At 42.6% G+C, this 14026-nt stretch overlaps 1 pseudogene; it reads right to left on the bottom strand.

Annotated features, from left to right (window-relative positions):
* Positions 1-12502: 12502 nt before the first annotated feature.
* Positions 12503-14026, bottom strand: part of LOC123505711 — a 19217-nt pseudogene continuing 17693 nt past the window's right edge.

The following is a 14026-nucleotide window of genomic DNA, read 5'->3' as shown; positions in this document are numbered from 1 at the left end:
ATTTTATTGACATTAGGAAAGGTCTATGGAGGTCAGAAGATTAATGGCCACAGTCGTCACTATTTTAACCCCTTCAGTACTGGGACACATTTTTACCTTGAGATTTGTGTACAATTAGACCATTTTATTGACATTAGGAAGGGTCTATGGAGGTCAGAAGATTAATGGCCACAGTCGTCACTATTTTAACCCTTTCACTACTGGGACACATTTTTACCTTGAGATTTGTGTACAATTAGACCATTTTATTGACATTAGGAAGGGTGTATGGAGGTCAGAAGATTAATGGCCACAGTCGTCACTATTTTAACCCCTTCAGTAATGGGACACATTTTTACCTTGAGATTTGTGTACAATTAGACCATTTTATTGACATTAGGAAGGGTCTATGGAGGTCAGAAGATTAATGGCCACAGTCGTCACTATTTTAACCCCTTCAGTACTGGGACACATTTTTACCTTGAGATTTGCGTACGATTAGACCATTTTATTGACATTAGGAAGGGTCTATGGAGGTCAGAAGATTAATGGCCACAGTCGTCACTATTTTAACCCTTTCACTACTGGGACACATTTTTACCTTGAGATTTGTGTACAATTAGACCATTTTATTGACATTAGGAAGGGTCTATGGAGGTCAGAAGATAAATGGCCACAGTCTTCACCATCTCAATCCCCTACACGAGTTTCTGAAGCTGTATAAAATCATCAAATAGTAAGCAGTGTGTATATGGACATGGCCGCGGCTTGTCGTTCATATATCACACCTTGTACATGTCTATTTTCTTTTTTATTTGTTTTTCCTTCCTTTTATTGTTTATTCTTGTTCTGAGTCGTTGTTTGATCTGTCTCTCTTGGTTAGTTGCTTTGTACAGGTTTGTTTTCCTTGTTTCCTTTTTTCCTTGTTTGTTTTCCTTGTTCCCTTTTTTTTCCTTGTTTGTTTTCCTTGTTCCCTTTTTTTCCGTGTTTGTTTTCCTTGTTCCCTTTTTTTCCTTGTTTGTTTTCCTTGTTCCTTTTTTTCCTTGTTTGTTTTCCTTGTTCCTTTTTTTCCTGTTTGTTTTCCTTGTTCCCTTTTTTTCCTTGTTTGTTTTCCTTGTTCCTTTTTTCCTTGTTTGTTTTCCTTGTTCCTTTTTCCTTGTTTGTTTTCCTTGTTCCTTTTTTCCTTGTTTGTTTTCCTTGTTCCTTTTTTCCTTGTTTGTTTTCCTTGTTTGTTTTCCTTGTTCCTTTTTTTCTTTTGTTTGTTTACCTTGTTCCTTTTTTCCTTGTTTGTTTTCCTTGTTCCTTTTTTTTCCTTGTTTGTTTTCCTTGTTCCTTTTTTTCCTTGTTTGTTTTCCTTGTTCCTTTTTTCCTGTTTGTTTGTTTTCCTTGTTCCCTTTTTTTCCTTGTTTGTTTTCCTTGTTCCCTTTTTTCCTTGTTTGTTTTCCTTGTTCCCTTTTTTTCCTTGTTTGTTTTCCTTGTTCGTTTTTTTTCCTTGTTTGTTTTCCTTGTTCCCTTTTTTCCTTGTTTGTTTTCCTTGTTCCCTTTTTTTCCCTGTTTTCCTTGTTCCCTTTTTTTCCTTGTTTGTTTTCCTTGTTCCCTTTTTTTCTTGTTTGTTTTCCTTGTTCCCTTTTTTTCCTTGTTTGTTTTCCTTGTTCCCTTTTTTTCTTGGTTTGTTTTCCTTGTTCCTTTTTTTTCCCATTGTTTGTTTTCCTTGTTCCCTTTTTTTCTTGTAGTTTGTTTTCCTTGTTGCCTTTTTTTTCCTTGTTTGTTTTCCTTGTTCCCTTTTTTTCCTTTGTTTGTTTTCCTTGTTGCCCTTTTTTCCCTTGTTTGTTTTCCTTGTTCCCTTTTTTTTCCTTTGTTTTCCTTGTTCCTTTTTTTCCTTGTTTGTTTTCCTTGTTCCTTTGTTTTCCTTGTTCCTTTTTTCCTTGTTTTCCTTGTTCCCTTTTTTCCTTGTTTGTTTTCCTTGTTCCTTTTTTTCCTTTGTTTGTTTTCCTTGTTCCTTTTTTTCCTTGTTTGTTTTCCTTGTTCCCTTTTTTTTCCTTTGTTTGTTTTCCTTGTTGCCTTTTTTTCTTGTTTGTTTTCCTTGTTCCCTTTTTTTCCTTTGTTTGTTTTCCTTGTTCCCTTTTTTTCCCTTGTTTGTTTTCCTTGTTGCCTTTTTGTTTTCCTTGTTCCCTTTTTTTCCTTGTTTGTTTTCCTTGTTTCTTTTTTCCTTGTAGTTTATTTTCCTTGTTCCCTTTTTTTTTTCCTTCGTTTTATTGTCTATTCTGGTTTCGAGTCGTTGTTTGAAGTGTGTCTTGGTCAGTTACCCTTTACAGTGTTCGATTAAATAGTCCATACACTTTTCTATCTTTTATTTATGTATTTATTTTCTTATTTTTTTTCGTTTTGTTTATCTATTTATTCTTTTTCTTTTTAGGGAGTGGCACTACCTTGAATGCTTTAATTTATTTTACTGCTTTTATTGTTATTGCTGTTTTTTATTGCTAATTGTTATCATTATTATTATTATTATTATTATTATCATTATTATTATTATTATTATTATTGTTTTTCTTTTATTCTCCTCGATTACTTCTTTTCTTGTGTGTTTTGTCACTTGCGTTCAGTCATCCATTATTGCTGTTCTGATGTCTTTATATTGCTGGCTACAACATCATTTTTTATATTCACCATTAAGCTTTATCTAGACCTCGCAATTTTGTGTTTAACTTCTTCAATATCAGGACACGTATCCATATTCATTCTGCTTACTATTTGCTGATTTCATACAGCTTCAGAAACTTATGAGGGGGATTAGAATAGTGAGAGCTCTGACCATTAATCTTCTGCCTTCCATAGACCCTTCCTAATGTAAGTAAATTCATCTAATCGTACAGAAACTCATGGTAAAAATTGCTTGCCATTACTGAAGGGGTTAATAAAGGAATTTTATATTATCTATTCCACGATACCTTAGTGGCAGTACGCAAACAAATACACACACAAACACAAACAAGAAAAAAAACATGTATCTATCAATAAGAAAAAAACAAACAAACACGAACAACAATAACAATCAACAAAATAAGTAAAATAAAAAATGGAGAGCAGGTTGAGAGAGAGAGAGAGAGAGAGAGAGAGAGAGAGAGAGAGAGAGAGAGAGACCTGAAAATAAAAATAGAAATGAAAAAAAAAATCTTGCAAGGAGTGGGACGAGACAGTGTAATGGTGAGGTGAGGTGGGAAGGTGTGCTGAGCTGCCCCCCTTCCCTTCCCTCTCCGCTGCCACCTCCTCCCTCCTCGCCCCTCACACCTGGCGGGCCGCGGTGCTCAGGTGAGGTGGGCGGGCAGGTGGAAAACACGGCAATGCAAACTGTTCTCACCTGGCAATAGTGCACATCTTTTTTTTTTCTTTCTTTCTTTCTTTTTTTTTGTCCATTTCTTTTTTCTTTTTACATTTCTCGAGGTTCTTTTTGTTATTTTTGAGTGGGCGGGACTTCAAAACAAGACCAACCCACCACAACCAGATTCTTTTCTCTCTCTCCTTTATTTTTCTTTCCTTCATCCACTTTTTTATATTTTTCTTGAGGTTTGTTGCTTTTTTGGGGTTTGTTTGTTATTTTTGAGTGGACAGCATTTCAAAAACCACGAACCAGATTATTTTTCTCTTTCATTCCTTTTCTTTTTTTTCATCCACTTTTTTTTTACTTTTCTTGAGGTTTGTTGTTGTTTTCTTGTTTAGTTTGTTTTTTTCTGCCTCTCTTTCCTTTTTTTCTTTTTTCATCTACTTTTTCAAAACCCACCAGAACCATGCTATTTTTTTTTTCTCTTTCTTTCCTTCTTTGTTAATTTATCTTTTTCTTTTTACGTTTCTTTTTTTTTTTTTTGTGAGTGGACAGCCTTTCAAAACAATACCCATCCACCGGAACTAAATGACTAACATGTATTTTTTGTCCTTTCTTTTTTCCTTGATTTTTTCCTTCACGAGTTTGAAAATAAAAGTAGAAAATAAAATAATGAAAGACCAAAATCACACACACACACAAAAAAAAAGACAGAATCACACGAAAAAAAAAAACTTGCCACGAATCACGAACAATGACAAAAAAATAAAAGAAAAAAGAAAATAAAGAAACAATCCTAAATAAAAAAAAAACTACGACTTTTTTTCACGAGTTTAAAGAAAGAAAAGAGCGAAACAAAAGATAAGTTCGAGAGAAAAGAATTAAAAAGAAAAAAAAAACACATTACAGTCTTTTCAATTCCTCAGTTCCTGTCTCTCTCTTTCAGTTCCTCTCAGCACACACACACACACACACACACACACACACTGCTCACCCTTCCTTTAACCCTTTCATCACCACCACAGCTTCACTCCACCCTCGCTTCTTCCTCCTCACCATTAACCCCTTCAGTACCAGGACACGTTTTCATATTCATTTTGGTTACTAATTAGCGGTTTTATACACCTTCAGAAACTTATGTGGGGGGTTAAAATAGTGAAGACTGTGGCCATTAAACTTCTAACCTACATGAATCCTTCCTAATGTCAATGGAATCTTCTAATCATAGCCAAGACTCAAGGTAAAAATCCGTGCCAGTACTGAAGGGGTTAAAAGATCCGAAGTGAAGCATATTTTCTTATTCAATGTCCTTAAAATCCACTCATTTATTCGCATTGCAGTTATTTCGATTGTATTTCATTTATCTAATTCATTTTTTCTTCGTTGTTGATTCCCGATTAAAAAACAACGTCTGGAAACTTGAGTATGTTGATTGGCTTGTCCTCCTCCGTTCACAGTGTGTCTATGGACTCCACACTTTCTTTTTTTTATTTATTTATACCATGTGGGCTTTTCACGGGAATTTATGGGGTAAAGGGGATACTTTTTTGTGGTACCTCCTATCTCAAAGCCCACCCGCTAGGAAACCCTTGCCCCGAGTGAGGAAGCCCAACCTACACTCGGACCGTGGACAGGATTCGAACCCGTGCGCTTGGAGACCCCTCGGACCCCAAAGCACGCATGGTTCCACTGTACCACGGCGGACCCACTTCACCACAAGATCAAGATTAAAGCAAAAGAAAACGGAGAAATGAATCTAAACACTAAAGGCGAAAGTTGTTTTATCACGAATAATGATAATAATAATAATAATAATAATAATAATAATAATAATAATAATAATAATAATGAGAATAATGATAACGATAATAATGAAAATAATGAAAATAATGATAATAATATAATAATGATAATAATAATATAGTAATAGTAATAATAATGATAATAATAATAATAATAATAATAATAATAATAATAATAATAATAATAATAATAATAATAACAATAATGAGAAGAAGAAGAAGAAGAAGAAGAAGAAGAAGAAGAAGAAGAAGAAGAAGAAAAGAAAAAAAAAAAAAAAAGAAAGAAAAATACGAGAACGAAAAGAACAAGCACAAGAACAAGAAGAAAAAGAACAACAGGAACAACAAGAGCAAAAACAAGAACAAGAGAAAACAAAAGAAAAAAAAAAAAAAGAAAAAGGAAAATAGAAGAAAAGAAAAAGAACAAAACGAAGACGAAGACGAAGAAGAAGAAGCACCACCACCACCACCACCACCACCACCACCACCACCACCACCACCTGCGGCGCCACCTTTGCGTCCTCCAGTGGTCTCGCGGCATTAATTCTTGACGTGGTGCAGTGCGGTGCCTCGCCACTCCCCTGGGGCCAACATAACCACCACAAGCACACCCAGTCCCCTACTCTTCACCCCTCCCTCCTCCCCCCCTCACCTGAGCCTCTGTGGTAACTTCAGCCCCACCCTCATCTCCCCCTCTCCTCCTCTCCTTAACTCCCTCCTTCACTTCCCTTCCTTCCACTTCTTTCTTTCCACTTCTCGATTCATCTTCCTTCTTCTCCATTGTAACTTCAGCCTCACCCTCGTTTCTCCCCTCTCCTCCCCTTCTCCCTTAGCTTCAGCCATCTCCCTTCCCTCCCCGTCTTCTTCTTCTCCTTTTTTCCCCTTCTCGATCCACCCTTCCCCTCTTCTTCTACCTGGTAACTTCGCGGGCCACCCTTCCTCATCTTCTCCCAGCACCGTTCTCATTTTTCCCCTCTCCTCTCTTTCTCCTTAACTTCAGCCGTCCATCTCCCTTCCCTTCCTTCTTCTTCTTCTTCTTCCCCTTCTCTAACCACCCTTCCCCTCTTCTTCTCCCTTAACTTCAATTGTCCACATCCCTTCTCTCCCCTTTTTCTTCTTCTTCTTTCTTCTCTATCCACACTCCCCCTTCTTCTTCCTGATAACTTCCCTACCCATCCTCACCTTCCTTCTTCCTTCACTCTTCCTCTAAATCATTGCACATTCCTTCCCTTTCTCTCTTCATTCACTTTCTCTCTAAACCCTTGCATATATATTCCCCTCTCTTTGTCGCTCCCCTCCCTCCTGCTCCCTTGCACATTCCCTCTCCCTTCTCTTTCTCTTCCCCTCTCCCTCCTCACACATTCCCACACACTCCCTTTGGTGATACTCAGTTCTCAATGCTTTTCTCTCTCTCTCTCTCTCCCACGCGTCCCCAGGTGAGGGTGCAGGCAGTGGCTGTATAGGTTAATTAGAGCACAGGTACATACTCTACACCTACACCCAGCCATACCTGAGTTACCTGTGTATCTTAATTAGATTTTGTCCCTTACCTGTGTGTGTATGCAGCGGGGGAGCGGTCCTAGTGTGGCATTCGTAAGCACACTGCATGAAAGCCGTCCCTGAGGCTCCTAACTAGTGATGAGGGAGGTTTGTAAGCACGAGGCGGAAACCTGACTGACTGACTGACTGAATGAATGACTGACTGACTGAATGAATGAATGAATGCTGATGGCGAAAGAGAGAGAGAGAGAGAGAGAGAGAGAGAGAGAGAGAGAGAGAGAGAGAGAGAGAGAGAGAGAGAGAGAGAGAGAGAGAGAGAGAGAGAGAGAGAGAGAGAGAGAGAGAGAGAGAGAGAGAGAGAGAGAGAGAGAGAGAGAGAGAGAGAGAGAGAGAGAGAGAGAGAGAGAGAGAGAGAGAGAGAGAGTGAGAGTGAGTGAGTGTGTGTGTGTGTGTGTGTGTGTGTGTGTGTGTGTGTGTGTGTGTGTGTGTGTGTGTGTGTGTGTGTGTGTGTGTGTGTGTGTGTGTTGCATGGAGGTCTACAAAAACACAGGCCACAACAGCCCTGGTTCCCGGCAAGGCAGAAGGATCTAAGTTTCATATTTCTGAATGGTGCAAATGGTCGCGAAGCAGTGCTAGTGTAGCAGAGGGAGTGTGGCCACCAGGTGCCTGACAGGGCTGACAGGTTCGACCACTCTCTGCACGCAATGGCCAATAATGTTTATATGAAGAAATGATGCAAAGTTTCACCACATCCATGAGCCGCACCAGTAGTTACATTTACCACTCCATCATTAAACCTCTCGTGTCTTTCCTGGTCGACAGTAGACTTTTGTCCTCAGCAACGTCAACTGTCTCACTATCCAGCCCGTCACCACTCCAGGGTCACTGGCAGTGTGGGGAGGGGAAGGCATCACACACAGTCCACCCTACAATGATATTCATCCCCCGCAGCTCAACAAGCAAGCTTTCTCTCAGAGCAGCAAGACAACTGCTACATGCACGATGCCTCTACAACGTCAGAAGTGCCCTCATGCCGGAGAGGAGATGTCACTTTCCTTTATTAATGGAGGATATGACGAACTGTCAAGTTTTCAGTGTTCGCCGGCTGGTTTAATGACATGCCTGAATGTTTATTTGTCAATGATGGTAGTTTAGTTGGGGATGTCAGTGCAAACACGAATCACTAAGTACGCAGCGGTCCAGCAACAGTGGCGGTAACAGGGCGCCAGGTGGCTGAGGGTGCTGCGGTGGTGGGTAGCGGCCTGCCAATCCATGTATGCAAATTTCTAGCTTAACCTAATTTTGCATCACGTTACCTCATCCAATCAAGGACTCGCCGGTTAAGAACACTAATGTATCTTGACATTACTTGACCTAACCTAACCTGACTGGAACCCGCGCCCCCTTGACCCTCCCCTTCATAACAATATACATATGTAATAAATAATACAAATAATATAAAGTGACCGGCCTGTCCTGGACGGGCCGGCCTCTGAAACTGTTATATATCAAGACATGAGACACACGAACACTCACCAAGAGGGGAAGTAGTGCCACACTTCATGGCTGTGCGTGGATCACAGTCTTCAAGGTTCCCACGCTGACAGCCTCATACTGGCATGGCGCGGCTCCGTGACAGTGTGACTCCCTCACTGATGGCGCAGCGCTGGATAATACACGCGTGTGTCCTTTGTATCTTGAATATAGAATGTGCTTTATAATTAACTGCATATCATTTAATAGTTTCGATACACTGAACAAGTTGAGGTTACCTAAAGAAATAAAAACTACATTTCCATATATCTGAACAACTAAGGCACACAGGCAGTGCTGCAGGGCTCAAGCCATACTGTGCACACATTTTATGGACTTGACTCGAAGAGCCACATCTGATTTATACGTGGATTTGCAAGTTAACTGTAGGAGGTAAGAAAAACGTGCACTACAGTCAGCACACTGCATCATCATGTCAGTGTTCAATGGCAAAGTAAAACACATTTATCCTAAACAACAACCACGAGTTAAATTGACACGTCACTGTTCGCTGGAGGACAAAACACCGATATTCACGCAAGCTTGACAATGCACAATTGTTTTGTGTCAGTTCCTTACAGCGCTAAAACATTCGCTCTGTGCAAGAGCGCTTAAGGGTGCACGTCTGCGGCCCCGCAGCGGAGACTGTTCACATGCTGCTTGTTGTCCATTGACCGCATTATCAAACATTTTAAGCTGTTCATTTATAAACCAGTCCAACACTTCCTTCACTCTCAAGATATCCACGTCACGCCACTCCTCAGGGACATTGCCCGAGCTGCGATTTGTCTCTTGTTATAATTCTGCCATCAAGTGACACTCAACACAACGCTGCCAGCTTGTCTGACACCATGGCGGGCAACACTACGCGCGAACTTCTCAGCGACTTGAGCCACACTGCCAAACATCCTCACGCGTATCCGTACCCGGGGCCTCGCACGGTTCGGATGAAGGGTTCGAAGCACTCACTCCTGCATGAGCTCGTCCATCACCAATGTACGGTTCACACATAGTACACTCCCACAGGGGCGAGCTATTGATTGCCCTTTGTCATCGCTCTCTGCGCAGCCCTTGGTTAAATTAACGCTTTCCTCTTTCATTACACTTCTCCACGATGTCTTCCACACAGTCCAAGAGAAAGGGGAGTGTCCACCACACTCCGGCACCACTCCTGCTGTATTTCTCTGACACTGTTGCTGCTGCTGCTGCTGCTGCTCCCTGACACTCGGTCGTTGCTGTTCCCCGGGGCCTTGCTGAAGGTCCACGCGCGTCTGTTTGTCTCCCTACATCAACAGCATGCAGCATTGTGAGCTTCGCCACAGCTACATACACATAAGTATGATGTCACTCGCCGCGTTGTTCCTTGCCGCCTCTCGCCTCCTCTTCACCTCCCTCAAGACCAGGTGTAGGTCGGGAAGCTTGGCTTTGGTATCGGCCTTCCCTGATGTTGTTTCTTGTCTTTTAATCTACTCTGTTCATTAAGTACTTCCATTGACTTTCTCTCTTCTCCACAGCCAGAACTCAAGTGGGCCTTTTCTAAATCTTTTCTTTTTTTTCTGCCCTTGGCCGGTTTTCTTTCCTACGTAAAAAAAAAAAAAAGAAACATTTATATACTACACTATTTTAAATGACCACCTCTTGCTACTTCCACGGGTGCTCTACACGCTAAGGGCTCTGGAATGCTAGTGGACAGCTCAAGGTCATCTGGTCGAGTGTCCAGCAGAACAATCCTTTTCTTCTTGTGGTCACGGCGTATAGTCAGCACAGAGCAGCACGCAGACAGCAACGACAAGCACACCGCACACGCCACCAGAACAGCCAGTCCTTTAGCACGTCCCGCCACGGAGAGAGAGAGAGAGAGAGAGAGAGAGAGAGAGAGAGAGAGAGCAGCCATGTCTAGCTTTCAATGTGCAATATTTTTTTTTCTCAAACCCTGCACTCTTCTATAAACTGAAATAAGCGGATGACTGGCATTAAGTCTCTCTCTCTCTCTCTCTCTCTCTCTCTCTCTCTCTCTCTCTCTCTCTCTCTCTCTCTCTCTCTCTCTCTCTCTCTCTCTCTCTCCCGGCGAAGCGTTACGGAGACTAATGGCTTTGATTAATTATATAATTACTGGCAATTTCAAAACACAATCTGGGACCAAGAAATTAAAATGCTGCCAACACGAAGCCGCCCAAGTGTTGCCCTGTCCAGATTAGTATTTTTCGCTCCCTCCCGCGCTGAAACCCCGCCAGAAAGGGAGACAGCCACGTTCACCTGAGTGCGTCGTTAATCCTATGAATGAACGCAATGAGGGTCAAGAGAGAGAGAGAGAGAGAGAGAGAGAGAGAGAGAGACAAAGGTAGGTGTGTGTGTGTGTGTGTGTGTGTGTGTGTGTGTGTGTGTGTGTGTGTGTGTGTGTGTGTGTGTGTGTGTGTGTGTGTGTGTGTGTGTGTGTGTGTGTGTGTGTGTGTGTGTGTGTGTGTGTGTGTGTGTGTGTGTGTGTGTCCTCTGTATGATCACCCCGCCCTCTCTGTCTGTTTTCTGTCTGTTTTAACTTCCAGTACACGGTAGCTCAGTGGTTAGAGCCAGAGGACCGGGGTTCGATTCCCCGGCCGGGTGGAGATATTTGGGTGTGTCTCGTTTGATGTGTAGCCCCTGTTCACCTAGCAGTGAGTAGGTACGGGATGTAAATCGAGGAGTTGTGACCTTGTTGTCCCGGTGTGTGGTGTGTGCCTGGTCTCAGGCCTATCCCAAGATCGGAAATAATGAGCTCTGAGCTCGTTCCGTAGGGTAACGTCTGGCTGTCTCGTCAGAGACTGCACCAGATCAAATAATGAAACACACACACACAGAGAGAGAGAGAGAGAGAGAGAGAGAGAGAGAGAGAGAGAGAGAGAGAGAGAGAGAGAGAGAGAGAGAGACAACCATACACCTTACAAATAAAAAAAATAAAAAAGACAGCAGCGTGACTAGAGTGACGCGTGGCTCTGTGTGTTCCCGTCACTCTGTCCGCACCGCTTAATGAAGTATTGCTAATTAATGACACTCTTACCTTAACCAACAAAACGTAATCACTGTCACTGCTAATTAGGGTCAAGCCACAGCTCAATCCCGTCACCACCACGCCTCACCTGTCACCTGCCGCAGTGGTACTAATTAAAGGTCACGCGAACTAAAGGTAAAGGTGTGATCAGGTCAGTTCAGAAATGGTATAGTGAGATGAAGTAAGGTGAGGTAAGGCCATGTGAGGTAAGGGTTAGGGAGGGTAAGGTAAGATAAAGTAAGGTAAGGTAAGGTAAGGTAAGGTAAGGTAAAGTAAGGTAAGGTAGGGTAAGGTAGGGTAAGGTAGGGTAAGATAGTAAGGTAAGGTAAGGTAAGGTAAGGTAAGGTAAAGTTAGCTAATGTAAAGAATAATGTTTTTTTTTTTTTTTACCTATATTAGAGGGGTTCTGTCCTAGGGGAAGAAAAGACGATGAAACAAGAAAGGGAGCCACTGAAGACACGAGAGATAAGAGAGACGTGTCCAGCAACAATGCCAAACATTAAGTGCTGACATGATAAACAACAGTGATAGAACTGACATGATGTGCTCTGTCTTCCACCTGTGTAGGAGGCTGCCCAAGTTCTGCTACTCCCACCGCCTCGTCACACACACACACACACACACACACACTCACACACACACACACACACACACACACACACACACACGCGCGCGCGCCCGGTAGCTCAGTGGTTAGAGCGCTGGCTTCACAAGCCAGAGGACCGGGGTTCGATTCCCCGGCCGGTGGAGATATTTGGGTGTGTCTCCTTTCACCTAGCAGTGAGTAGGTACGGGATGTAAATCGAGGAGTTGTGACCTTGTTGTCCCGGTGTGTGGTGTATGCCTGGTCTCAGGCCTATCCCAAGATCGGAAACAATGAGCTCTGAGCTCTCGTCAGAGACTGCAGCAGATCAAACAGTGAAAAACACACACACACACACACACACACACACACACACACACACACACACCGCGTAGTGTAGTGGTTAGCACGCTCGTCTCACAACCTAGAGGGCCCGGGTTCAAGTCCGGAGCGGCGAGGCAAATGGGCAAGCCTCTTAAATAATGTGTAGCCCCTGTTCACCTAGCAGTAAATGGGTACGGGATGTAACTGGAGGGGTTGTGGCCTCGCTATTCCGGTGTGTGGAGTGTGTTGTGGTCTCAGTCCTACCCGAAGATCGGTCTATGAGCTCTGAGCTCTTTCCGTAGGGGGAAAGCTGGCTGGGTGACCAGCAGACGACCGTGGTGAATAACACACACAAACAAACAAACAAGCAACACCATCACACGCAGGTGACACAAAGAGGATGGAGCCATGAGGTATTAAAAAGCAATCTGCTGTTTTATTAATAGGTGTTATCTATAAAGCGATTCCTTTTTAAACCAGATTTTTACCACTACAGCTAAAATCACCACCACCACCACCACCACCACTACTGCTACTACTGTTACAACTGCTGCAACTACTATCAATACTAATACTACCATTACTACTACGGAGGAAAATGTTCTTGATCACTTTTGAAATTTGCCACTGCAAAATCACAGTTAGGAGGCATTCAGGTTGAACTTACAGAGCCACACGAAATAATTTGTGATAGGTGGAACGTAATTCATTTGGAAGTAGTGCATATAGCAATGGATGAACACTGTCACAACCACCCCATCACAAACAACCTCCTGAGGGCCAACAAGTCTGCTGCTCTTTGTTCTTTCTTTGTGTTTCTTTATGCATTTCTATACCAGTACTATATCAACAACAACAAACATTACTACTACTACTACTACTACTACTACCACTACTTGACAGGTTACTGCATCTTCCCTTATTTTCTTACGTCCTTGTCACCACCATCACCACCACTATCACCTCCACCATCACCACCGCTGCTAGAAAACAAGTCAACTTCATCACCTGCCACACCTGTTCTCTCCCTCTCTCGCGTCTCTCTCCCTCTCAGAATTTCTCTAAGGGCACGAGAGTCTGTGTGCTGGTGGAGAGCGGGTCTCGGGGGGCATCGCGCCTCTCCCACCTCCTCTGAAGGGCATAGAAGGTCGGGTGGAGGTATATTTTGCCAGCCTGCTCAGTGGTCCACGGCTCTGAGGGGCGGGAGGAAGGTATCTATTATGACTTGACTGAACACTGAACACTGAACATTAAAACAGGGGTTCTCAACCTGGGGTAGGCGTACCCCGAGGGGTGTACGTGAGAGGAATTTTATGGGGTACATGGCGTGTTTCTCAAAGTACTTAAGTTTTGAATAACTGCAAACCTGTTTGTAGTATTCAGTGTGGCCTACATGTGGTAGGCGAGATGTGTCCTCCACTAGAAACAGGACACGTTAACGACGTTAACAAGGAAACTCTTGGAGTTATGTCACTTGAGAGAAAGCTCTCCTGGATTACAGTTGCCACACAACCTTGCAAACCTATAATATTCAGTTCTGATTTATCATTTTAATATGCTATTCACACACACACACACACACACACACACACACACACACACACACACACACACACACACACACACACACACACACACAGTGACATACCTATCATTGTTACTAATTACAAGTTGCAACAAGCTGCAGCAGCACTGGTTCACTGCCACAATGATCGAAAACTGTTTGGTATAGTTCCGTTTTGGTAAATGCATTGCATGGTAGCAGCCAGTCACTTAGTGTTTCCCTCTGAAGTTCTGTTCCTATCGACACTACCTAATACTGATATGTTCATATTAATTGAAAATTTTGTCTGCTCCACATATATAAGACAATTCAAACTTAATAAACTAAGTCAATAAACCATGCATTTATTTTTACCCTTCCTGACGCTGCATTGTGGGTAAGGGGTACGTGACCA

Source organism: Portunus trituberculatus, chromosome 18 (assembly GCF_017591435.1).
Source record: "Portunus trituberculatus isolate SZX2019 chromosome 18, ASM1759143v1, whole genome shotgun sequence".
Lineage (NCBI taxonomy): Eukaryota > Metazoa > Arthropoda > Malacostraca > Decapoda > Portunidae > Portunus > Portunus trituberculatus.
Note: the sequence above shows the minus strand (reverse complement) of the source record. Positions and strands in the feature narration are given on the sequence as shown.